Source organism: Agelaius phoeniceus, chromosome 1 (assembly GCF_051311805.1).
Source record: "Agelaius phoeniceus isolate bAgePho1 chromosome 1, bAgePho1.hap1, whole genome shotgun sequence".
NCBI classification, from domain to species: domain Eukaryota; kingdom Metazoa; phylum Chordata; class Aves; order Passeriformes; family Icteridae; genus Agelaius; species Agelaius phoeniceus.
Window position 1 is genome coordinate 15,379,993 of NC_135265.1, and position 26,057 is coordinate 15,406,049.

At 39.9% G+C, this 26,057-nt stretch overlaps 1 protein-coding gene across 7 annotated transcripts in view; it reads left to right on the forward strand.

Annotated features, from left to right (window-relative positions):
* Positions 1–3,122: 3,122 nt before the first annotated feature.
* The window catches only part of ZNF438 (zinc finger protein 438), a 51,397-nt gene continuing 28,462 nt past the window's right edge, over positions 3,123–26,057 (forward strand). For 4 of the 7 annotated variants that reach the window (XM_077173485.1, XM_077173505.1, XM_077173501.1 and 1 more), the window contains exons 1-3: positions 3,123–3,240; positions 5,318–5,399; positions 5,883–5,936. The gene's annotated coding sequence lies outside the window, so the exon portion shown is untranslated. The other 3 variants (XM_077173490.1, XM_077173510.1, XM_077173496.1) reach the window with 2 other exon arrangements.

Below are 26,057 nucleotides of genomic sequence, written 5' to 3' on the forward strand. Positions count from 1 at the left end.
AAGGCAGTACATACAATGGATATAGTAATACTTCTGCGTAAGAAACAGCTAGTACTTGTATAAATCCAAAAGGAAATACAATTATTTAACACCATTTGGAAGATTCACCTTCAAATTCACTGTATTTGATAAGCTCTGTAACTGCAAACCGCTTCAGCTTTAGTGGTACATAAAGGTGAAGAATAAGTATGTTTGTTTTTAAACTTCAGTTCCTGTTGAAATTGTCAATGACTTTTAAAGGAAGTATTCTGAAGTACCAGAACAATTATTTCAGATACAGAACTTCCAAGTGGAACACATGACTGAAGGAAAGTACCATACCATCATAAATGTTCTGAAATGACGTTGAGCCAGCCCGCCTGTTTTATCACCACAAATTTCATTTGCCAAAATGCAGTTACTGTATTCACAAAACTGTGCTTATGTTCAGAATCACTAATTCTAATTCACATTTAATTTCAGGAAATCTGAGTTTAAAAAGAGCCTAATCTTTTAACATCTTTTTATTGTATGGCTAGACTAGAAAAAATTGTCAGGTACTCAGGATATGTGCTTCCTTAGCTGTCACTTTGCAGCGAGCTGCAGGAACGGGTTTTCAGAAAACTGCACAAACATTTTAAATCTATTTCTAATTATTAGCATACTGTCTATAGCTACACAGTTCAAATTTCAGCCATAGGTACACATAAAGAAATGTGACTATTTGGAGGACATTCCACATTTCTTCTATCTTCTGCCACACTGATTTCTTTTTCCACTTTTGGTGCTCTTGAACTTACTTTCACAGCAGCATCATTGATGCTAAGTACATGATAGCAAAAAACATCAGAATTAAATTCTTAGTTTAACACCACTTCCTCCTTTCCCTTACTCCCGCTTCCCAGAAGCTGTGTCAATGCTTTTCCACAGATTCTTGGTTCCAGCTGTGGCTAGAGGATGGATCCCTGTCACCCATTCTTCCTGCAAAGGGCAATGGCAGAAAGCTGTGCTGAGTGCAGGCTCATGGGAGATGGGGGTGTCTTGGCAGATCACATGCAAGAGGAGCCCATGAAGATGGAGACAGTCCTGCATCACAGGATGAGACTGGAAAAGGATGTGGCCTCAATGTCCAATAGACTTTGAAGTGCTGCAGACAGAAGTTCTTTCCTTCCCCACAAGTAACATCTCCATGGTAGAAGAGATGGTGAGAAGAAGGTCCAGAAAAGAGGTTTTTTTTTTTTTTTTAATTCTGAATGTTGCTTCTCTTTTCTTTCCACACCTACACATTATATACTTCCCTTCTTTCTTCTGCGCCTCCCCACCTCTCTCCTGCCCAAATAACTTCTCCTTTCAGCTTTCTCTTAAATCCCATACTATCCTATTTCTGTCACACTTTCATTTTTCCTTTCAGAGAGAACCACAGAATTATAGAACCATTTGGACTAGAAAAGACTTTAAGATCGAGTCCAACTGTTAACACAGCACTATGAAGTCCACCACTATACCATATCCCTAGGCCCAATGTTTTTAAACACCTTTTTAAACATCTTTTAAATGTTAAATCCAGGGATGGTGACTCCATCACTGCCCCCGCCAGCCTGTTCCAGTGTTTAACAACCCTTCTGCAGAAGAAATTCTTACCCATATCTAATCTAACCCTCCCCTGGTGTAATTTGGGGCCTCATTCTAGTTCTTGTTACTTGGCAGAAGAGACTGATGCCCGCCTGGGCACTCACTGGCTCAGATTCAGCTGCTGTCCACCAATACCCCCAGGTCCTTTTCCACCAGGCAGTTTTCCAGACACTCTCCCCCCAGCCTGTAGCACTGCAGAGATTGTTGTGACCCAAGTAGAGGGCCCAGCATTTGGACCAGGCAGTTTTCCAGATGCTGTCCCCCCAGCCCGTAGCACTGCAGGGGTTGTTGTGACCCAAGTAGAGGGCCCAGCATTTGACTTTCTTGAACCTTGTACCACTGGCCTCACCCCATGGATCCAGCCCAGATCCCTCTGCAGAGCCTTCTGAGTTTCCAGTAGATCAACACTTCTGCTCAATAAAGGTATTAAATGTGCCTGACCCCAACACTAAGCCCTGAGGAACACCCTGGTAACCAGTGACCAGCTGGATGGAGCTCCTTTCACCAACTCTCTCTAGGCCTGGCCATCTCAACACTTTTTTTACACAATGGACACACTTGTCCAAGCCATGAGCAGTAGTTTCTCTAGAATGTTGTGAGAAATGGTGTCAAAGGCTTTACTGATGTCCAGGTAGACACATCCACAGCCTTTCCCTCATCCACAAAGTGGGTCACCCTGTCACAGAGGAACAGGTCAGTTAATCAGGACCTGCCTTTAATAAACCCTTGCTAGCTGGGCCTGATTGACCCGCACATGCTGTGTGAGGCTGTGGGGATCCTCAGTATAATTTGCTTCATATCCAAACTAAACCTTCCCTGTCACAACTTTGAGGCCATTTCCTTTTGTCCCATCACTTGTTACTTGTGAGACTGGCCCCCACCTCACTCCAACCTCCTTTTAGGTAGCTCTGAAGAGCAATAAGGTCCTCCCTGTTCCTCCTTTACTCCAGACTACACACCCGCAGCTCCCTTTAGCTGCTCCTCATCAGACTTGTCCTTCAGATGCTTCACCAGCTTCGCTGCCTTTCCCTGGACATGCTCCAGCACCTCAATGTTTGCTTTAAAATGAGGGCCTCAAACCCAAGCCCAGTACTTGAGACATGGCCTCACTGCTGCCAAGTACAGAAGCACAATCATTGTCCTCATCTTGCTGGCCACACTATTGCTGATACAGGCCTGGATGCCACTGCCCTTCAAGGCAGCTGATGTTCAGACATCTGCGCCCCCTCTGACCCAGTGCTTTCAAGTCTCTTACGCTTATTTTCCAGCACAATTCCTGTACTTTTTAAAGATTCCTTTTTCTGCCTTGCCCCCCAAAACCCCCTATCCCACTGCCTGACAACCATCACTTTCGGGGAGCGGCTGGGAGCGCAGCTCTCCCCCGCCAGCGGCTGCCTGGGACGGGGAGGGAAGGCCTCACTCAGCACAGCGCTGCCCGAGGCCGCAGCCCCGCATCCCCGCATCCCCGGGGCAGCGCCGCCGAGGCCCGAGCACAGAACCAGCCCCGGCCCCGCCGCCCCATTCGGTCCGACAGCGCCCGCCCGCCGGCGGCCCCGCCCCTGCGCCTTCCCGCGGGGTGACGCCGCCGCCCCGCGCCGCGGAGGCGGGACCCGGGCACGGCGGGTGTTCGTAAGTTCCTTCCCCCCGCGGCGGTGGGGCCGCGGCCCGGGCTGGGGGCGGGCGGCGTCGGGGCGCGGCTGTCCCGCTCCCTGCCCGCCTGCGGAGCCGGCTGGCGGCGCGGGGCCGGGAAGCAAGAGGCGGAGGGGTGGCGGCTCCCGGCGGGGCGGGCGCCTCCTCCGGCCCTCACTCGGTGAGCCCGAGGGGTTTCTCTCCGGAGCTCCGCGCCTGCGGGGCCCGTGGCTCGCCCTGGTACGGCACGGCTGGTCCCGCTGCTCGGCCGAGGGGCGCGGCGGGCTCGGCAGCGTCCCCCGGGCCGCCGAGGTGTGTGCGGGGCCCGCCCGGCTCCCGCTGCCGGAGCCCGGGAGCGGCGGTGCGGGGCCTGCGGCGCTCGGCCGGGGGCGCCGTGCGAGCCCGGAGCCAGCGCAGCCAGCCCAGGGGTGCCACGGTCCGGCCGGGGGGTGCCACAGCCCGGCCCGGGGTATCAGCCCCGCGGGTGCGGAAACTGCGAGAGGGCGTGACTGCTGTTGCCGGTTCTGATGTTGTAATAAAGACCTGCAGAAAGGCCGCGTGTGACCGCTTCCTACGAGTCACGATGGTTGCTTGTACGGCTCGCGCTTTTGCAGTGGTGGCCATAGAGCGTGAGCTCGGTGAGGGGTGGCAGTGAGTGCCTCCAGGTCCTGGGGCAGCGTTTGGCTCCCCTGCTGTCCCTGCCAGCGTGAGTCAGAGCTGTGCGCCCAGCTCTTGACTCCAGGCCTGAGCGATGTTTCATAACCGTGCTGCTGCTTCCATAAAAGTACAAATACGATGCGCAGCCCTCTCGGGCTCCTTACGGTTTGGAAGGGACTGACGGCCAAAGGCGTTTTGTCCTGTGGTTGCAGAAATGGATGCAGTAAATGGGTGTAGTGTTTGTGTGCAACTTGCTGAGGCCTGTCGGCTTATGAATCCTTTGGAACTTTTAATAATGACATCAGGAACAAATCCCAGGTTCCAAGTAATCAGATGTGTCTGGCATAGATAATACAAGGAGGGAAGCATTTTAAAGCCGCATAAAAAGAGTTTTCAGAAGACTGTGTGAATGTCTACAGCGTGCAGATTTGAAACAATATGAAAGAGAGACTTGTTTCAATTTATTTTGCCCAAAAGTCATGCTCTATTAAAAGGTTTACATACTTCTACACCTAAACTAAAATTGATGTGGTATGTCTTGTGCTCGCTTCCTTTCTTCTCCAACATAACTGTTGTTGAAGCTTTTTAATGTGTATTAAGGTCTCAGTCAACAGCCTAGCTCTTAAATGCTGTATAGTTCAGCTAATTATAGTCTTGAGTTTTCTCGTACTAATTTATTTGAACCTGTAATATGCCATTAAAAGTGGTCTTTCATGTTATTATTCCTTAATAAAAAGGAAAGAGGAGGATAACATAGGGTAAACGCACAGCTTTCTTGGATCACAGTAGTTTATTGCAGTTTCTTTCCTCACAGAACTATTCAGCAATCAAAATACTGAGCTGTGGTTCTTGTTTTTGTTTGTTTTTTCAATAACTTGGTTGTAGCTAGTTATTTTTAGTAATAGTTTAACCTAATCTTTTTCAAAGTTACTTTTTTTTAAAGCGAAATACATCAGGTATGAGTGCATTTTTTTCTGCTTCAGTAGCTAGAAGAATTGGATATTTTCCATCTTAGAGTTTGTCAAAGGACAGAAAGGAAAAGGGAGAAATAAAGTGTATGACAAGTCATATATTTAAAATATTTTTCATAATGATCTATTGTTCTTAGCATTTAATTCTAAAGATATTTTTGGGTAATGATAACTGGAAGATCAGAAGAAAACCAGCACTATGCAAATGCTTTTAGCTTTTGAGCAGGCTGTTAAAGAAATAGATTGGGATAGCTGAAGTTGTAATTGAAGTGTTTTTCAAAGCATTTAATGAAGAAAATACTGGTTTCTTATGTTTCCTGCATCTTATTTGTGAGTGAGAATATCAGAACTAGCAATGATGGGGAGAGCATATATGAGATATTTCTGACTTTCTCACTGAAGCCTTAGAAATGTGTAGTGATTGTCACACATATGTTTTTGATGTACAGGTTCAAGGATTATGTTGTGCTAGGTGGGAGGAGTGTTCTTCATCAGTGACTTGGACTGTTTCAAGCATTTTTATGTGCACAGGTAAAACATTTATAGAAGTGGTTTAATGTTTTAAATATCTGTATGAAACTGGTGATGGTTTTATGTATTTATTTGCACCTAAGGAGGTAGATGGTATCAGGTCAAAGTGAAATAGCCAAGTGTTGAATGTAGAACTTGAATTGGAAGCTGACTGGAAATATTGCTGCAGTTGCAAATAAAGAAAATTCAGAACTTTAAAAGTGCATGGAAAAATCAGAAATGTATGAACTCTCATCAGTTATTTTAGCAATATTTATTCAGATATTTATTATTGTAACTCTAGTCTAAAGTCCTGTTAATGTATGGTATACCCAAGAGGAGATGCTGTTGTATTGTGGGTAAACATGTTTTATTAGAATTTTATTCACTGTTTCTTAAAATGTTTATCTTCTCTATTAAATACGATTTTCTGTCCTTTGCTAATATATTTCCTGAGATATTGGAACTTTCTGGTTTTGTTTGTTTTTTATTTCCTTGAAATAGGAATTAAGATGGATGAAATGTTTCATTGGTCATAGCAGCAGCAGGACAAATAAGGTGGGTATGTTGAAAGATTACAGTAATATCTTTACAGAGTGTTTTAGATTTTGATTTTGTGTCCATTGAACACAAAGACAGCTTTTGCCTCTGTGTTTGAGTTGCTGTTTCTCTGCCCATTTGAAATTCTTTAAGGTCATTGAGGGTATATTCCATTGGGCTTGTACTCCAGTGAAACTGATTGTTTTTATAATTTCCATAAAAGATATTAGTGGTTCAGCAGCAGGAAAGTATGTTTTGATGCTCATCCTTACTTGCAGTCAAGACAAGACATGGGCCTTATTTGCTAAGTCTTAATACTCCATGTTGGTGTTTTAATTCACTTACAGAGATCCAGAACACGTTTTACTTAAAAAGATTTTTTTTAAAACAAATTTAAAACATGACCACATATTTTTACAAGACTGACATTGGCAAATAAGAGAAACAGTGCTGATTGAGTAATAATTGAGCTCTTTCTCATGGAGTATATTTGCATGTTTTTGTCAAAATTAAATGAATTACAGACTTCTTCACAATGTAACCACCATTAAATTACATGACAGAGATCTTTATTTTTTTAAATTTTTTTAAATTTTAAAAATAAAAAGTTGTGGGTTGTTTTTTAAATTTCTTTTTTTTTCTTGTGCTGATATAATAAAGAGATTCTTGCTGCCAGCTTAAAATGGCATTTTGAGAATGCTGTTCTTTTGTATTGTATTTGCTCTGTGACTGTTGGTCTTGTGACCTCATGAAACCACAGAACAACTGGGTCAAAACCATTCTATTAAAATATCATGAAGTGTGATATTTGCTAATTGTGTCTTTGACTTATTGTATTATAGTACTGTATTTTCTGGTATTAGTTTGTCCCTAATTGTCTGGTTAAACCTAGTGTCAGTGGTATTCAAGCATTACTGTTTTAAAGGCCTGATTTCATGGGTATTTATAGTGTAATTGAATGTTGTAGGAAAGTTAGCGTGGTTTGTGTAGCAATACATTGTAGTCTGATAACTCTTCCAGTCAATATCAAGAACATAATCAAACCACCATAAACCTCACTGTGGCAGAACTGTACTGTGTATTGAACAAGGATGTGAAAGGGCATCAATTAAGGAAAGACTGTCTTTGCTTTGTCACTTCAGTCTTTTACCATTTTAGGAAGGAATGTTTTCCTCACCTAAACTGTGCACTGTCCTTTTTCTCTTTGGTTCTTTTCTTGCATCTTTTTGAAGGCTATGCAATACTGAAAGCCTTGTTTGAAGGGAGCTGGCTGGTGTCCTCATGCCAGAAGAAGTTTAGTACTTAGCTGTTAGTTCACCTTGAATTGTTGCACAGATGGAAAGGAAAGAATGTAATCAACTCAGTCCATCTTTCAGAATTGTAATACATTGTGGTCAGTTCATTTGTGGTTAAACTTTTATTTTTGCAGAATAATGAGATTTTTTTTTCATGGAATCATATAAAGAGTAAAATTATGGAGTATTGAATCATAAACATGCTTTTTTTTTGAAGTGTGACTTTTACTTTTAGAGGCTGCTGTAGGACGTTCATTTCTGTGTATGCATCATGTTTCATTCTGTGGCTTAGCAGTTTATTGTTTTTTAGAAAGTCTAAATCCAGGATTGTTAGTTTAGAAAAAGTGTCATGGTTAATGCCAAGAAGAGGTCATGTGGTGAGCTTCAGAGCTGGGCTGTTTCAGCCCTGCTGAAGAGCCTCAGTCACAGCAAGTCACTGGGGAGACAGGAGAATTCTTGTGGCTCACTTGGGGATTTGCAGGTGCTAAAGAGATGGAAAAGCAGCTTGGAAAATTTGTTGGATGGGTAAAGGAGTTATGGGGAAAGAAACAACTTCTGGGAGACTTACTAGGATCTATCACTGAAATTGGTTTGGGATATTAGCTTGGTTGTAAGTTATAGTTCCAGGGAATATTTTTGCTGTTCAAGTGTGAGTGGCAGAGCAGTCAGAGCTGTGTTCCCATACTCAGTCTTTTTCATGAAGCCCTTTGTTGCCAGTAGCTGAATGCTGAAATGTATGTAGGAATTATTTAATGGTTTTACATGACCTCAAAGCAGAAACCAAATCAAAAATCCCCTCAAAGGTGCGCTATTCAGCTGTGAAGGACGATTGCAAGGGACTTTGTCTCTTCTTCAAAGGATCTTTCTCTTGGGTTAGCACTGTGAAAATGGTGTATGGTGACAAATTACAGCTTAGACTGATGTCATTGCTGTTACACCTGTGCTTCTTTGCCACTTCTCTTATATGTATGTTTATATGTGTGGTTATTTGGGATGAACTGTAGAAAATAGGGATTTTACAAAAAATTTTACTGATTTTTATAGTTTTGAGCACACTTCAGTCTTCTGCTGAATGACATAGAACTTAATTCTGGTGGATTTTTTTGGCCATGACTGGTTGGCCTCCTAAGGGAGACTGCAGTCTGCTGATTGTGAGGGTGTGTGATCTCAGGTTTATATCAGGCTGTCCTTTCAAAGAGTGCTACGTACACCAAGACATGAAGTTTTGACAGTTTTTGCTCTTCCTTAGCTCAATCAAAACAGAACTGCTGGTGGAGAAATAAGATAGATCCATGTTTTTAGGAAGCAGGGCAGTAAAGCTGAACTACCCAATGTTGGTCTCTGCTAATCATGTGCAGTGTCTTAAAGATAAAACTATACAACCCCTCTAAATACTGTTAGGGAATTGAAAAGGATCAGTCTATAGAAACCTGCATAGTCCTGTTGTGTATGTAAGTGTAGTACTCTGTGTGTGATGAATCAAGCACTTGGAAGTTAGCAGCCTGCCAGTAAATTAATATGGATGTTCAGTGGGTTGCATTGCTTTTGTCATCAACAGGTTTTGAGGCTTTACCAAAGCAGGAAAACAAATCAGTATTGGATTTAGAAGAAAGGAACTGTTCTATATTACAGGACTCAAATGGAGACCACCCAAATGCCTTCAGCTGGTTTTTGTTATTTTCACAAATAGTTTGTTCTTTTAGCAGAGTGTTTAAGAACAGAGAGTCAGGTCAATCGCTCTATTATGATTTTCCCTAAACAGCAATATTAAGCAAACTTTAAAATATTGTTCATCATTGAGAAAAAAAAGTCTTATAGATTCTCTTGGTTTTTTTTAGCTTCCAGAGAAAAATAGTGATAGGCTGTTGTCATTTCAAATCTTCAGATTATAAATGTAATGCACTGTGTTTTTGGAAACTTTTTGTAGTTTTGGCTGGATTGTACCTTGTAAGGGCCAGTATAGTATCTATTAGATTTTATGGAGTTTAGCAAGTTAATTCAGAGATGTTATATATTTTCCATAGTTCTGGTAGAATAAGTAGGATGCAGAATATTCTTGTCCTCCGTAGTATGATTTATCTTTTCTATTACAGTCTTAGTAAAAAAATACAGCAGACCTACCCTTTGAAAAATTGACTTGTTTTTGTGCCAAAGCACGCTTGGTTCCTCATTGAAGACCTAGAAGCAAACAGTCCTGGGCAGTTACCTTTGCTTAGTGTATGTTTGTGTTCTCCTGTAAACCAGTGATTTTCTTTCTGGGAGGGTACCCTGACAGGCAAATGACAAAGATTTGCAGTCTGTAATTGGTGAGTTACAAAGAATAAATTATGCTGAAGGACAAAAAAGCAAGCACTGCCTGGCCCCAAATGATATCTTGGCATATTACTAATGCCACATACTCAAAGCAGGGGACTGTGTGTTAAAAATCTTGGTTTTTCTCTTTACTTCTGATACCTGTATTCATACTTGCAATCAAACTAAACAAAGTGTGATGGAGTATAAAATGCTGTGGTAAAAATCAGTATCTTACTGTCATACAGCATGTCATCACAGTGGATGTGGTGCTGGATGCCTCTAAAAAGGATGTAGAGAAGAAGGGAATCAGTGAAGAGTCTAAAAAAGGAATCTGTGGGGATGGAAATTTGCTTTTATAAAGATAAATTGGAAAAAAAAGAAGAGATTGTTCAGCCTTTGAAAGGCAGTGAATATGAAGAAGTATAACACAAGTACACAGAAAGATGAATTGTTTGAGAAGTAACTCAAAAGCTGTTGATTTTTTGGTTCATGCTCTAAGAATAAGGGGACATTCTGTAAAATTCGGGTTACAAAGTGAGAAAGGAAACTTGAGAAAGGATCTATTTCTTAATAAACCGGTGAGAGTGAGCTCTGCAGTCTAGGGATAATTTTAATTTAGAAAAATTCTAATGAAATTGAATGAGTTTGAGTGCAAGAATATTTACACAGGCTCAGGTTACCTTTTCTTCTAAAATAATATAATCCCTCATCTTTTTGTCACTTGCAAAATTATTTTTTCCATCATGAGTTTTAATAAAGCTCATCTAAAAACCATGTGTTGATGGTGTGAGTGAAGGAATTAAGTCTATCCCTAGTTTGTTTATGGGAGAAAGAATTACAGCATCTGTAATTTGTTTGCTCTCTTTCTCTGTATTGGGTTATATCTAGGGGAGATACCCACTAGGCAATATGTCTAGTTCTCTTGGTAGGATGCACCGATTTACTTTGTTTCTCTTGTAGATGTGGATATTGGAGAAGAGATTTTGGGGATTAACATCAGGGTCCTCATGAAGTTGGCAAGAATTTACGTAGGCCAGTTGTTTGTGTGACTTGCTGCTTGTGAGACGCTGCTCTGTTCAGCTTTGATTTTTCTATTGCCTGGGCTCGTGCATGAAGTTGGTGTTCCTGCAGTAATTTAATTCGAGTCAGTACACAAGTTTGTTCTGTACCTAGAGTGATGGAATATTTTGGGAGGATGAAATGAGCTAACGCTGGCCTTCTGTGTCAGCCTGCCAACTCCCAGCAAGTATGTAAAAAGTCATAAAAATAGCAGTGGGGGTATCTTAATTAAATGAGCATGCTTGTCGCTTTGCCAGTCTTTTCTCTTGGCATGGTTCAAGTCTTAGAAACTGTTTGCTTTCAGTCTCTATCAAACTCAAATATAAAACTCTGTGATAAAAGCATCAGGAGCAGTGTTCAACAGAAAAAGACTGCAGAATCGGCTTTTTCTCATTCCCACTTAAATGCCCTTTTCTCTCTGTTTAGTGCAGGCTGCAGTTTTTACTTTTGGTGTGTTTAGCAGCAGATTGAGTTAAATTTGTTGTATTTGGCTCTAGAGCAGCAAAGAGCAGATGTCATGGAGGTGCCATGACAGGAATAAAAAAATTCAGAAGGCTTGTGGGAATTTGGGGGTGAGAGGGAAGTCTTCCTCCTATTTTTTCCATGCTAGAATCCGTATTATAACATTTAGAGCTGGCATGCAGTTCAAAACTTACCGTGCTGCAAGGGTTGATGCACTGACGCAGACATTCTTTCCCACAGCTCAAATTATGGAAACAGAGTTTATTTATAAAATAAAACATGCCTGTGAAATTATAATTGATACCTTAATTACAGGGAACTTGCCTGAAGGATGGTAACTTAGCAATCCGTGGGACATTTTCCTGGCTTAGAATAGCCACGATTTATACTGAAACATTTTCTCTGCGTGAATCCTAGAAATGGAATTCCCCTGTCAAGGCAGAAAAACTTCAGTAACTGAGAGGTACTCTGCCAGGGATGATAAGTCTAAAGTAACAGTCAACTTTTAAATGTTATTTAGGGTTGGAACATCTGAAAAGCAAACTTTGCTATTCTGGATTTTCACTACTCGAAAAATACACATTTAAAAGCCACTGCTGCATGTTGCCATTCTTTACATAATCAGGTGGGTCCCAGATGTATGTGGGATCCTTTTCACTTTTGTAGATTATCATAATGCTCTGAAAGTCAGTGGTGGCTTCTTCTTTCTTTAAATCTTACCTCATTAAGGGCCATTTCTGAAAATACTTGATGTGGTTTGTTAGGTAGCAGCCTGATTGCTTGTTTGTCTTTCTTTCTCACATCTTTATTTTTCATTCACCACCTACTTGCACTGCAAGAGTATATATTGCCACAGTATAGTTTATAGAAACATAAACATGATGTAATTTATGTGATATTTACAGAATTTTGATTGCATGTTGCTGTATTTGAAAATTGTGCCAATTCTCTGTTGTTGTATGTGTAGAATGATGTACTTGATAATTTCTGGAGGAATTTTTTTTTTTTTCTGTGAGGAAAAAGTTTTATTTACACAGTGATCTAGAGGGGAGGACAGTAATAAATGTACTTTTCCTTGAGATGGTACTCACTGATCTTGTATTAGTGTTTTAGTAAACCACATTGACTCCTGCTTTGGGACTTCTATTCTGTTGCTGAAGCTGAAATCTTGTCTAGCTCTTAAAATTTGCTGGGGAGATGGAATTTGAAATAAAAGGAATATACGCTATTGTGCATTTAATAAGGATATGAAGTCTGACTTAATTTTAAAAAGCAATTGGTATAGTGGGGTCGCTTGACAGAAGCATCATATGTGTAAGGTATATAATGTGCATGCTTTGTTCTCTACAAAGTGCTGGGCAGAGTGTGCTGCTGTTCAGGTTTGAGAACAAACCTTCCCATGTCTTTTGTTGAAGAAAAATGTCAGTGCACTACTAAAAGAACACAGGTCTAACTTGCCTGTTGGCTGTAACATGTTGAGTTTCTTGGTTAGACAGCTGATTTCAGTGACTTGAAAGTGACAGGCCTGGGGATAATTGTGGTCGGAGCTGCTCCAAGAGGATTGAGTGAAGCCTTCTGGATTTCCTTAAAGATAAGGAAGCAGGTTTGATCAACAGCTGCTGGGAGGGTTTTTCACACACTCAGTCTAGTCCAGTGCAGGATGTTTCACCTCTGACCAGTTTAGAGCATGCACTGCCTAAGGTGAGCTGGTGAAACTAACAGTTTTGGTGTTTTGATTAGCATCATTTATGTTTGCCCTGAAGTTAATTTCCTACAGCTATTTTTCACCTTGTTGTCAAATTTCTTTGTGTCAGAAAGACTTCATGACCACATTAAAAAAGTTAGAAAAATGATTATGTTTTGGATTCTGTATTTAAAGACTGTGTTCTACTGGATTTAAGTAATTAAGTATTTGTAAGGTTTCTTTTACATGATAAGGTTTTGCTTCAAAAGAAGCATGAAACTGTAGAGTGTTTAGGCTAGATGAAGGTTTTACCTGTTTTATTTCTCTTTTAATGATTTCATGCAAGCGTCAAACCTACAGAAATGTACTAGCATGGTTTGAAGATAGCTGGGTATTGTGAGGAGAGCTGGTCTAGGGTGTTATTAAAGTATAATTGATCTAATTCACTGCAAAAGTTTTGAAACCTTTTTGAAGGTGTTTTTTGCATCTAAAAATCTTCAAATATTTGGTATAAAATATTGCTGTTTATTGGAAAGTGAAATTTCTGTTTGATTTTGAAAGAAAGCTTTGTTCATGTTCAAGATAAAAGTGGACCAAACTTTCTTTTCTTTTTCAATTTTAAAATTATTCTACACTTACAGAAATGTAGATACCTTTGAAAGATTTAGCTGATCAGCTTTTGAGAAGCATAAAAATTCCTTAGATTAATAATAACGCTAACAAAATTGATGGAAACTCCTGAATATACAACTGGTTTGCTCTGGTTAAGTCTCTTCCTGTTCTAGGAAGCTGTTCATTTTGGAAAAGCAAAAAAATAAACAATATAAAATCTTAGTTATATAGTTAGTTAAAACCCATTATTCTGCAACTGTTATTCCCATAGTTGTGGAATAATGTGTTTTAATTTGACCCATCATCAAAAATGCAAGTCAAGGAAAAGGAATAATGTATTGATGGTAATATCTACAAATTCGTAAAGCATCTTTGTCCTAGAAAACAAAATGTAAAAAAATAATTTGTGAAGTGGTCTGTACCTATAGACTATTGCAAGTATTCTATCAGGAGAATAGGACAGGCTAAGTATCCTGAGCCTTATTTAACCCTGAGGGATTTCAGTGATGAGAGATGTAATTAACTTGGGCATGTGAGCCTTTTTTTTGTCAAAGTGGAATTAAGTTTTAAAGTGTTCAATAATGAAAACTATTTATTTGAATTCTCTTCATATTATTGCAAACATGAAACACTAGAAAGACCATTTCCAAAATATTTATTAATAATTGCAAAATTAATAGATAAACCTAAAGAGTTCATAGGTATTAATAATGGTTGAGAGAGAATAGAGCCATGCTTGCCTGATGGAGGATATTTACAGAGAATGGTTTCAGGTTTTCTTTACTGGCCTCTCTCTCTCCAAGACTTGTGGGTCACTGGTGTAGTTAACTGATAATTCAGTTTTTGGTAATTATCTTTAGAAAGCTGCTCTGGATTGGGAAGGATAAAATGTTTAATGTGTGTATTTGCAGTGTGGAAGGCACTGGGTGGGAATATTAATTCATGTTAGGTTGGCTGATAGATGTCTCCAGAAGAGGAAGTTTTAAATTTCTACTCTATTTCTAGTCATATTACAAATAACTGTATTTAGAAGCATAGTAATTTTCAAAGCTAGTATCTTTGGAATTCACTTTTTCATTACAAAGTGGTTTCACAGGCCCAAAATATGACATTTTTTACTTTAAGGATTTTAAAGTTGATTACATTTCTTTCTAGTAATAAGGTGAATGCCAGTAACCTCCCAATTAAAGAGCATTACTTGTAGCAGTACACTAGAACTGTGGAATATCCTGAGTTGGAAGGGCTTACAAGGATCACTGGGTTCAACTCCTACAAGTTTTCAGATACAAATTTTGCAGAAGTTTCACAAAGAGCAGATGTGGCTAGGTGGAAAATGTTGATTTGCAAAGGAATCCTGTGCAGTGCCCAGTGTTGTGAGCCACAGTGCTGCTTCAGGGTGCAGCAGATGAGTCAGTTGCAAATTCCTCATGAGAGGAATGCTCAGATTCTGATGTGCTGCCTACACTTGGGAGGTGCAGGGAACCCTTCCCGTGGCTGCTGCCACCAACGCCTTTGCACAGTAATAGCCCTTGTAGGCAGCTCCTGCCTTCTGACAGACTGCAGTCAGCTCACCTGGCTGAAAATAGGCTGTGGTTTTAAACACATTGAACTGAAAAAAACCACATTCTATCACTGGGGGTATTTTTGCTTCACATGTACAAGTCCTTTGAAAACAGAATATCTTGCAACAATATTGAAATGGTTTTCTCTGACTGATGAACAAACAGAACACAGTGTTATCTGCTGTGGATAGATTCATGTTGCATTTATAGCTATTGAAAAACTAGTGGCTCATCCACTACTGCAGCTTTTTTGGCTAACATCTTGTTTGAATACTGTACTGCTAAATCTTTAATCTGCTGTGGAGACAGACAAATTTAGGAGCAGTGACTTTAATCTTTGAAGAACGTGTATTGACTGGGAAAGCTAGTTCAGTTTATTTTTGCAAATCACCAACCCTTAGAAGTGGGATTAAGTTTAGTGCAGGAGAAGATGGAACTTTCCCTTTGTCTCCAGAGTGAGGTCACAGTGCTTGTCTCTTTTCAGCTTCCATCTCAGTAAAATAATAGAAAATATAATAGTTTCATGCTTCAGTTTTATCTCCTGAAGAATGGGAGTTATGGTTACTTGTGCAGGCTGTAATGTCAGCAATTACTTCTTGTCCTTGTTGCTTCTTTACTGCGCTGTCTCTGCCCTATTTGCATACCTGTAGTTGAAATTCTCATGTGCTGCCTTTGTATTTTCTTCTTTTTTTGCCCCTTGATTTTATTTATTTAGAGATTCCACTGAGCAGGTAGCTGAGTAGACTTCAGCCGTGCAGGAATTGATTGTGCATGTGGCTTTAGTGACGGCAAAATCCCACCCACCTTAGATGTGAAGGCAAGGAAAAGGAAACAAAACATAATCCAACAGATGAGATGAGAAAAGAAAGGCTTTGGTAGTAAAGGAAGGTAGAGGGGAACACCTGAGTCACAAGGTTGGAAGAAAAGAAGCTAAAGTGATACACTGGTTTTGGTACTGCAATCTGTCATGATACTGTTCTGATTTGTAATTTTAAGAATAGCTAAAGAGGTGTGTTGCTTAAATAAGGGAATTCACTGATTTTTTTTAAATTGTAAAAGTATCTTTTAATCCCATTTTTCAATAGACCAGATACACACTAGGAGTCATTTTAGGGGAGCATTTTTTTGTTTATTGAGGATAGGTTTATGGTAATTTTAATCAATAAATTAATAAAAACAGTAGTGCTTGATTGCTTTATTGCTCATCTCTTATCTGACTGGGGTTATGTACAGCATTATGTCTTGGTAGATTTGAAAGAATGCTATTTTCCTTATTGAGTAGCTTAAGAAAAAATCTCGTCTCACTAAAATGGATCCCAGTTCTGTGTGAAGGACAGGCATGTGATCACTGTTCACTTTCCAATATCACACTTGAAGGCTTTCTAACTCGACTGAACTACAGTCAGGTCACTCAAATTCCCCCATGTCCCTAAAGAATAGAGATTGTTTCACCAGCAAATACATGGAATACTTTGAGCCCATTCTGCTGAGTTACGGGGTTTATTTCAGAATTTGGGAGATTAATTTTTATGGAACAGGTAACTGAGAGAGTTAGCATTCTTGCTTGAATAATGCCCTATATATTTTGGACAGAGATTTTCTTGACTAAATAAGAACAAGAGATTTGACCATCTTCTAAAGGGGGCACTGTTTGGTCAGCGTAAACTTAAAAGAAAATTCCAGAAGAGACAACTGACCGTTCTTGTGTGATGTTTGCAACTTTTTCATGTTTCTTCTGGGCTTTAATTATACTGCATATACATGGCAAGAAGAAAGACCAGGGGTTTTGTTCTTTTCATGGAGGTGTAGCTTTACCACATCGTTGGGAATTTATAGCCTAGTAATATATAGTGTATTTTCCATTCCTGCATTTTGCAATTGGTTTGTGCAGCCTTATAGTCTGGCAGCTGAGAGCTCACTTTTTCATGATTTTTTTTGGCAGGAAAGGGTTACTGTTCACATTTCCTGTGTAATTCCTTCTGATCTTGCTGGGCTGTAATTACTTTCTTGATGTTAAACATTCCCAGGCTCCTATAACCTTCTAGCCTGCTTGCACTGGCCAAGTTTGTCCCAGGTGATCATGTGGGCGAACCTCCTGTTTTTGAGGATAAAAATCTCTCCTTCCTGTGTAAGATAGGCTACATACTCATTGCTTTGCTGTGCAATCCCAAGAGAAATCTTTAAAAAAATAATAATAAGGTAGCACATCACTCTTTTAGAGTCAGACTTAGCAGCCAAAATACATCACAAATTAAGTGTGTGGGTTAAGAATTTGCTGAATCTTGGTTGAATGACTGCGAGTTCACATTGAACATTATTTTTTCTTAATACATTTGGAAAATAGGTTGTGATATAAAAAAGACAGATTTTTGACTGTAGCTTCTTACTTTTGACCATATAATTGGCAAATCTTTTTAAGCTTGTTTGAATGTAGAACTACTTAGCTGAGCCTTCAGGAATCTTTTCTTTTGAATTCTTTGCAGTAGCAGCATATTAAAAAAAAAAAAAAAAAAAAAAGAAAACCCCAGAATCTTACTCAGTTCTGTCTTTCTTATATAGTTCAGTTATCCTGAGTTTCTTCTGATTTTCAATTTTAGTATATAAACACTAAACCCAAGGTATTATTTTGTTTTTAAATAGAAGTGACTGTATACTACTGAAAAATGTTGACTTCAGAGGTGTGGGAACTGAAGTGTTCTGTTCTGCAAAGGCACCAAAAGGTTTTCTGTGCTGCTCTTCAGCTTTAATGTGGAGGAGACACCTGTAAGAATGTGAGTGAAGTTTGTTTTCCATGACCTTTATGCTGTTTTCTCACAGTGCCAAGAAAGATGAAAGGTTGTGATGGCAGGGTTTTTTTAGGGTGTGAGGAGTTGTAATGTGCTGATACATTGACACTGGTGAATGTTGGGTTAGTTTTGTGTTTCTTTTTTTTTTTTTTACTGACAATATCAGAGAAAGTAGTTGGAAGTTCTGTGCTCTATTGGTTCAAGAAGTAGCCTGAATTTTGATACTTCAGTTAAGAGCAATTTCATTATCTTATTATTCTGTTATAGGTAACTTTTCTGTCATAATCCTAGTCTTACTTACTCGTGCATTTAATTGGCTGCTTTGTGAGATTCTCAGACTGTAAGTAATTCTATTTTGTTTAGCTGTATTATTGTACTTGCAGCACAGATACTCAGCAGTGTTCCCAGTAACCGACTGACTGAAGTCTTGTGAATGTGTAACTGTGAGCTCAATGGGGATTATATGATTATACCTGGAAGAAAATGGTTTGTAGGTAATAAATGGTATTGGTTTGAGCCCTTTTCTTAATTTAATTCTCATGCACTCCAATGCCTGTGATTTACTGTATAAATAGAAATTAAAACAGCTGGCATGTGTGTTGTTGACTGTGCAGCAATGCTAGTGAACGATAGGAAGAATATATTTTAATGAAAATGTCTTTAATCTTTTCAGGAAGTCTTAAATTTGACGCCTTAGTTACAATTGGAATGCAGTCAGTATGCTGCCCAGTTCTTAATTGCATACTCCATCATGTAACTGGGAACATGGCTGTCAGATCTGTCTGGTTTTGTTGTTGAACCGGGTGTTCTTATGGGGTATTATTCAACATAGAGAAATCCAGTCCTGGCATAAAGTATTTGTACAGTAGTTATGTGAAAAAACCAATGAAGCACTAGGTGAGTATAACTGGTCAGAAAAGGATGCTGCTTGTAATTTCCAGTTACACAGTCATTTTATTGTGGACTGCTTGTCATCCTCAGATACTTGAGATTTGTTAGAAGACTTTGTATGAAGTGGGTTTACCTTTGCATATCCACTTGGGTATGTGTTCAACATATTGCAAGCATGATAGGCTTCTGTACAGCAGGGTAGTACTTTGTTTAAAGTTTTTTTTCCAAAACAGCTTGCTTTTGACTATAAATTATGAAAACACGGATGAATTTAGAGTTAGTTGAGAGGCAGACCCTCCTGAGGCCTGTTTTCCATCTCACAGGATGTATAGTTCATCTTACCATTCACTTTACCTGTTTAATTTTGCATCTGCTTAGATGAAGGCAGAGAAGAATTACTCACTATTTTGTAATTAAAGCTAACCTGTTTTGAATTTGTTTTGTAAAATACTTAGAATGTAACCAACCAGACTCTATTATGAATTTCACCTTCATGGTGGAAAGTACCCTGAGTGGTAATGAATTTTCTTCCATGAAAAATTTGTGGTTTCAGAGTCTATGTGAATTGCCTCTTGCTTTTTGTGTAGAAGTCATGTTACAGGATGTTAGCTGGTTCTGTTTATCCTCTGTGTGTGTGTCCATGTTGATCTAGTGATTTAACATAAAACTCTTGTGGACTTTGGTGTCTGTAATGTACTAGAGGTAGGGTGATGCAGATAGCTGTGATGCAGGGAAGAATTGGACCTAACCTTAAGTGTATTTAATGCAGAGAAAGAAACTCTGGTTTTAACATGCTGCTATAGAAATAAGGAATGATTTGTATTAGGGGAGCTTTTAAGCTTTCAGACAATGTAGTCAAATGTATTTTCATATTCAGAGTTGTTCTCTCTTAGGGAGGACATGTAAATTACTGTTGTGACAAAATGCATAAATGTGTCTAGGATTTGATAGTAATTAATTCATTTTACTTATCTAAGGATAGATTAAGTGCCTCAGTTTGGAACTGGCTATAAAAAGTAACATGTAAACAAATTTAACACACATCCGGTGTCACAGCACGTTTAGTAGAACTGAGAGCGCTTTGTTTTCAAATGCAGTGGTTTCTCACTTTCAGTGTTCACAAGCTGTTCAGTCACAGAGCTCCTCTTGACTGGATTTTTAAGGGCACATTTATCTCCATGGCTTTCTTGACTTGAACTCTATGTGACAGAGTCTTAAGTACTGCTAAAATGTTGATGAATTATGTTGTTTGCCATTGGTGCGTAGAAAAAATCACAGAATATCCTGAGTTGGGAGGGTCCCACAAGGATCATCAAAGTCCAGCTCCTGGGCCTTCACAGGGCAGCCCCAAGAGTCACACCCTGTGCCTGAGAGCATTGTCCAAACACTTCTTCACCTCTGTTAGACTCGGTGAACATTTCCCTGGGGAGCCTGTTCCAGTGCCCAACCACCCTCTGGGTGAAGAACCTTTACTAATATTCAGCCTAAACCTTCCATGATGCAGCTTCAGGCCATTCCCTAAGGTCCTGTCACTGGTCACCAGAGAGAAGAGATCAGTGCCAGTCCCTCCCCTTATCTTCATGAGGAAACTGTAGACTGCTATAAGGTCTCCCTTCAGTCTCCTCCTGACCAAGTGACCTCAGCCACTCCTCACACCTCGAGCTTCCCCTCAAGGTCCTGCACCATTTCGGTGAAGGATTCTTTTTACACTTTCTGACAGCTTTATGTCTTCCTTTCCTTGTGGTGCCCAAAACTGCACAGAGGCCTCAAGGGCAGGCTGTGCCTGTGCAGAGTGGGACAGTCCCCTCTCTTGCCTGGCTGGCCATGCTGTGCCTGATGCACCCTTGAGAGGCCCTGCAGAGAGATCTTGACAGATTAGAGGACTGGGCAACCACCAACCACATGAAGTTCAACAGGCAAAGTGCTGGATTCTGTTCCTGGGATGGGGCAACCCTGGATGTAGAGACTGGGCAATGGGAGGGTGGTGAGTAGTGCCACAGAAGGGGACCTGGGGGTCCTGGTCCATGGCAAGGTGAACCTGAGCCAGCAGTGCCCTGGCAGCCAGGAGGGCCAACCCTGTCCTGGGGGGCATCAGGCACAGCATGGCCAGCAGGGCAAGGGAGGGCATTGTCCTGCTCTGCTCGGGGCTGGGGCAGCCTCACCTCGAGTGCTGGGGGCAGGTCTGGGTGCCACAGTGTAAGAAAGAGATTAAACTGTTAGAAAGCATGAAAAGGAGAGCCACAAAGATGGTGCAGGCCTTGAGGGGAAGCCGTGTGAGGAGCAGCTGAGATCACTCGGTCTGTTCAGCCTGGGCGAGAGGAGCCTGAGGGGAGACCTCACTGCAGTCTGGTGAGGCAAAGAGGAGGGACAGGCACTGATCTGTTCTCTGGTGACCAGTGACAGGAGGGAATGGCCTGAAGTTGTGTCAGGATAGTTTTAGGTTGGATATTTGGAAGAGGTTCTTCACCCAGAGGGTGGCTGGTCACTGGGACAGGCTCCCCAGGGCAGTGGTCACAGCACCAAGGCCAATGGAATTCAAGAAGTGTTTGTGCAACGCTCTCATGCGCAGCGGGTGACTCTTGGGGGTGATGCTGTGCAGGGCCAGGAGTTGGACTCCATGCTCATTGTGGGTCCCTTCCAACTCAGGGGCTTATTCTGTGATTCTGTTTTTTTAAGTCCTGTTAATGTTATGGTTTTAGATTAACAGTCAGGAAAACAGAGAACCTTACAAGGTATTTAGCAATTTGAAAGATGTTAGGAAACAGAATACACTATATCCTTATTATCCTTATTATGTGTTTGTCTTGTACAGAAATAGTTCTGTTCTTGTCGTCTGCTCTCATGCTTGAAGTAATTTTATGTTTTGTCATCTGGTAAATGTATATATATTGTCTAAATTTTTTACTTATGGGAGGCTTCTTCTAAAATTCCCATCCAAAACTTTACATTTCAGAAACTTAAGCTCAATTCTTACATCTGTATAAAATGAATTTGGCTTCCAGTCTGTGAATTTTCGTGGTACTTGAATACTGTAGGTGCTACAGCTATTGCAGTAAACATTTTTAAAGAAACTTGCAAATTAAATACATATATAGCCAGAAATCTTGAAAGAAATACTTATTTATCTTTGAAGGTAACTGTCATCAATGGAAATACTTACTTTTTTAGATTCATCACAGGACTGTGGATTTGAAGGGAACCCTTTGTCATTGCAATTTTGTGTTTCATTTTTAAGGTTAATTCAGTTCTGACTTGTGGCATGATCATTGACATTTACATGGTATGGGCCATGAGGCCTGCATGCAGCGAGTGAATTCGCACAGATCAGAAATAGCTTAGAAGAAAAGTGCAAAATGTCTTTGGCGCTTATCACCATTATTTTTAATCTCCCCTCCTCCCTTCCAGTGCCCTAAAAAGAAGTAGTTGAGCTGGATGAATCCATGTTTGATACAGAGGATGATGCAGATTGTTGGCATTCACCCAGTGCACAGTTCAAAACTACAAAGTTTACAAAACAGATCTTGCATTATTTCACTCCTAGTGAAAGGTGAATGACTTTGAAGAGCAGAAGTGAATGTGGTAGAAATAATACGCAGGGTTTTCTGCTTTGCTGCAAGGGAAGCATTGATTTTTGGTTTTACAGAAATACATTTGGTAATGTTCTTTCCATATTAAAACCCTTATCTAAATCTTAAAAGATAACATGTTCTGTGTCCAGGCTTGTATATTTTGCTATTTAGTTCCAGTTTTTGAGATAAAGCAAAATGATAGATTAAAAAATCAAAGCACAGCTGTGTAAAGAAAACTATAGCTGACTGAAATAATTTGTATGTTAAAACATGTTTAATGAGTGTTCACTAGAGAACCTCTAAAAAATGAAATGTCACAGCAAAACCTTACAGACTTTTCTGTGGTTTTGTGTATTAAATGTTCTGTTGCCTGCTTGAACAGTTCTCACCATTCAGAAGACAAGTAGAGTAGTACTGTGCCAGTGTTTTTATCTGAAAAAAATATATTGGAGACTTTTTAATGTAATACAGATCCTAGAAAGATGAGCAGTTTCTTAAAGTCATTCTGTATTCAGTAAAGAAAAATGATGAGAATTCAGCCTGTTGCAGGTATTTGGAGTTTATGCTGATAAATCACTTGGCCATGAATCAATTTTTGAAGCTTTGAAAATAATTCTTTACATCTCTCTGACAGTTTTCAAACAAATAAAAGCCACTCTGTTGTCTTCTGTTCAGGTTTTTCTTTCTGAGGCATGTAGAATAAATAGAGCAGGTGTGTTAGGAGCTGTGATCTAATTTTGCAGGTTGGGAGCCAAGAACAAGTTCTGCATGCACATACCTCCTGCTTTAATCTTTAAAAGAAGAGCAGGCTTAAAAAACAAGAGTACTTGAGCATAAAAATGTGACTTGCTTGACACCTACTTGTTCATTTAGTTATTACCCCCAGAACAATTCTTCTTTCAGGAAACATGATTTGTTTGGTTGAAACAAGGTAAGGAAGGGAGTGAAGCAATACAGTTTTAAAGAATGGGGAGCTGATGATGGCAAGCACTGTATGGCTTGGAGACAGGAGATTAAGGAGGTAAAGTTATTAATAAAAATCTGTGGGCAGTGGAGTACAATGGAGTTCTTTAAATATAGAGGATGTTCTTGAAGGGTACAGAAGCTTAGTAGTGATAGAAGTCCAATACTGGGCAAGGATGATAAATTTCTGCTGTGCAGAGAAAGGCATAAATATTCAATAAATATTTTGTTCTGTATTCAGAAAGAGGCTGGATGATGCTTTTACATCTCACCACCTCCATCATTAGTGATGGGAAGAATGTATTATCACTGTACCAGCAACTATTAATGTTAAATGTTTTTAAATCTGCTGCACTGACACCTACAGATACTAAAAAAGAAAAAAGCTTAGAAGCTGTATGAATTATTCATTTTGAGTTTTAACAAATCATGGAACAGTGGAGAAATTTTAGAAGGCTGGAGGTGAAGGGGAACTAATGTGCCCAAATTTAGAAAGTATAATAAGTCCACCTTGAAAAGGCTGATAGTAGTATGCTGTCAGTAAAGATTTAAAGGAGAATTACATAATTAATGCTGATGAGAATGGGCAAGTCAGACCTTCATTGTACTGCTCCATGGGGTTACTCTTTCTGTAAACTGATATTAGACTGACTGGCCTGTAGTTCCCCAGATCCTCTCTCTTGCCTTTCTTGAAGATGGCTATGTGCCTTTTTCCAGTCTCTGGGGATCTCCCTTGAGGCCATGATTTTTGGAAGATGATAGAGTGCATCCTTGTGGTGACACTGGTCAGCTCTCTCCACACTGCTGAAAGCATCCTTCTGATCCTGTGGATTTGTACCACTGCACCTTCATCTACTCTTGGTAATGTTATATCAGTGCCTCAGCCTCTTCCATGGCTTCATTCACCTTCTCTGCTAAGCATTAGGCACTTTTTCCTTAGCCTTTCTTTTGTGACCTTTGCCTTTTTTTCACTCTCTATGTGCGTGCTTGAGTAGTCTCTTAAATAATTAGAACTCTGCTGTAAGACACTGAGCATGACTAGCAAAGTTTGGATTTGGACATAAAGTAGGAATTAGTGCTGCTATTCAAAAAATAGATGTTTGGTTATTTAATTGCCCTAAGTCAGCAGAACTTGAGTGTTAGAATTTGAAGGCTTGACATGACTCGAGCAGTGTAGGTGTCCCACAGCATGGCTTTTATGGTAAATTCATGAAAAGGTACTGTGTGTCAAACCAAAAAAACCTAGCTGATTTAAAAGCTTGGTCATGCTTAATTGTTTTCCTCTTGAAGTACTAATTCAGTTTGGTCTTGCTTAGTTTGAGATTTAACTGAATGCATTTGGAATACAAATATCCGTAGGAACAGAAGACAAAGCTGGAGGCCCATAGAGAAAGAAGAATGTTCCCAGGGTTAGCATAGACTGCACGCCACAGCTGGTTGCTGGACAGCATCCAGGAATAATTTTGACATGTTTATTTCACATTTTTTCTCCGTGAACATGTTTTAAGGACACTTCATTAAAAATGTCCGATAGTCTTTGAAGCTCTGTGCCTTTAACGTTTTTCAGACAACAAACAGGGTGGTGGATACAAAAACGAAAATTATTTTGGCAAGGACTATTTGCACAATGAGAACAACACAAGCTGAGTGAAGGCAGTAAACTAGGACAGGTTGGATTTTGATTTATTCTTTTTTGTATTTTTAACTGTGTGAAAGTTTTTGTAGTAAGTATGGTTCATCTGTAACACAGTGCTGATAGACAATAATAGACTGCATGAAAGAGAATCATTTAAATAAATTACAGAAATGTTGTCCTGTGTATTTTGTAGGAATGGTGTACCAGTTTTGAACAACTTCTGGTATTTTGTGTGCTCCTTGATGCTATTCAATAAAGCTTGTCACCAAAACTAGCTACATCTGGAATGTTTGTGTCTATTTAACTTCTACTATATGTATTAAAAAATGTATGTATACCTGATTGACGAGAAAATACACTCTATTATGTTCTGATTGTTCTTAAAGTAAATGACACATTAGTCACTTCAGCCCAGCAGTTGCTTTTTCAGTTGGGTCAGAGCTCTGGGAGCTCCCAGCCAGGGAACTGGGACATTCCATGCAGGAGAATCCATCGAAGTGGTGACAGTCCTTTGCCAGAGAGTGAGAGGGATGTGACCGAGCAAAGAATGTGGGTGAGCAGCTGAACCTCTCTGCTGGGGTCTGTATGAATTAGTCTGGGCACAGCAGCAGCAGGGAGGGCAGATGCTGCCTCTGCTGCCTGTGCTCAGCTCTCAGCTGCGCTGTCACTTCCCTGGCTGCAGCTCTCGTGAGGGTTCCAGAGCTGTAGTTCACATCTTCAGCTGTGGATGTTGAACTGCCCTTAATTATGCAATATAATTTTGAGTGCATTGGTTGCATGTTGGGAATTCTTTTTATCTACAAATAGAAAGTTTACACAATATTCTTTAACACTTTAAGCGCCAGCTGTGACAGAACTTATATAAAATGTGACCTTTTAATTTTTGCATTAAATTTGGAACTCTGGGTTTTATGAGGGTGATTCAGTGAGATTATATTCTAATTTGTCAGCTTACTGTCTGATGATTCTTCTAATGCAGAACAGTTCATTATGTGCTTGGGAGGCAGTAAAGGTGGAAGCTGCTTATGCTAGTCATTAGATATTTAGAGGATTTTTAGATATGACCTGTTAAACACATACTCCTTTCTGGTGAGTAGGATAGTGTTTGGGAAACATAAGATACAACTCACAGTTGAGCAATGTTTTTAATGTTGGGTATTAAAATAAAATCCTACTATTGTATTTGCATCTCTAGTTTTAAAAGCAGATGTGTTCTTGAAGTGTACTGAACACTCAGTTATCCAGAAAAAACCCATCCTTAGCCCTGGCACAGTCTGGGCTAGCAGTATTACAGGCAGAGTTTGGGGGCAGAATCAGTGTAACAC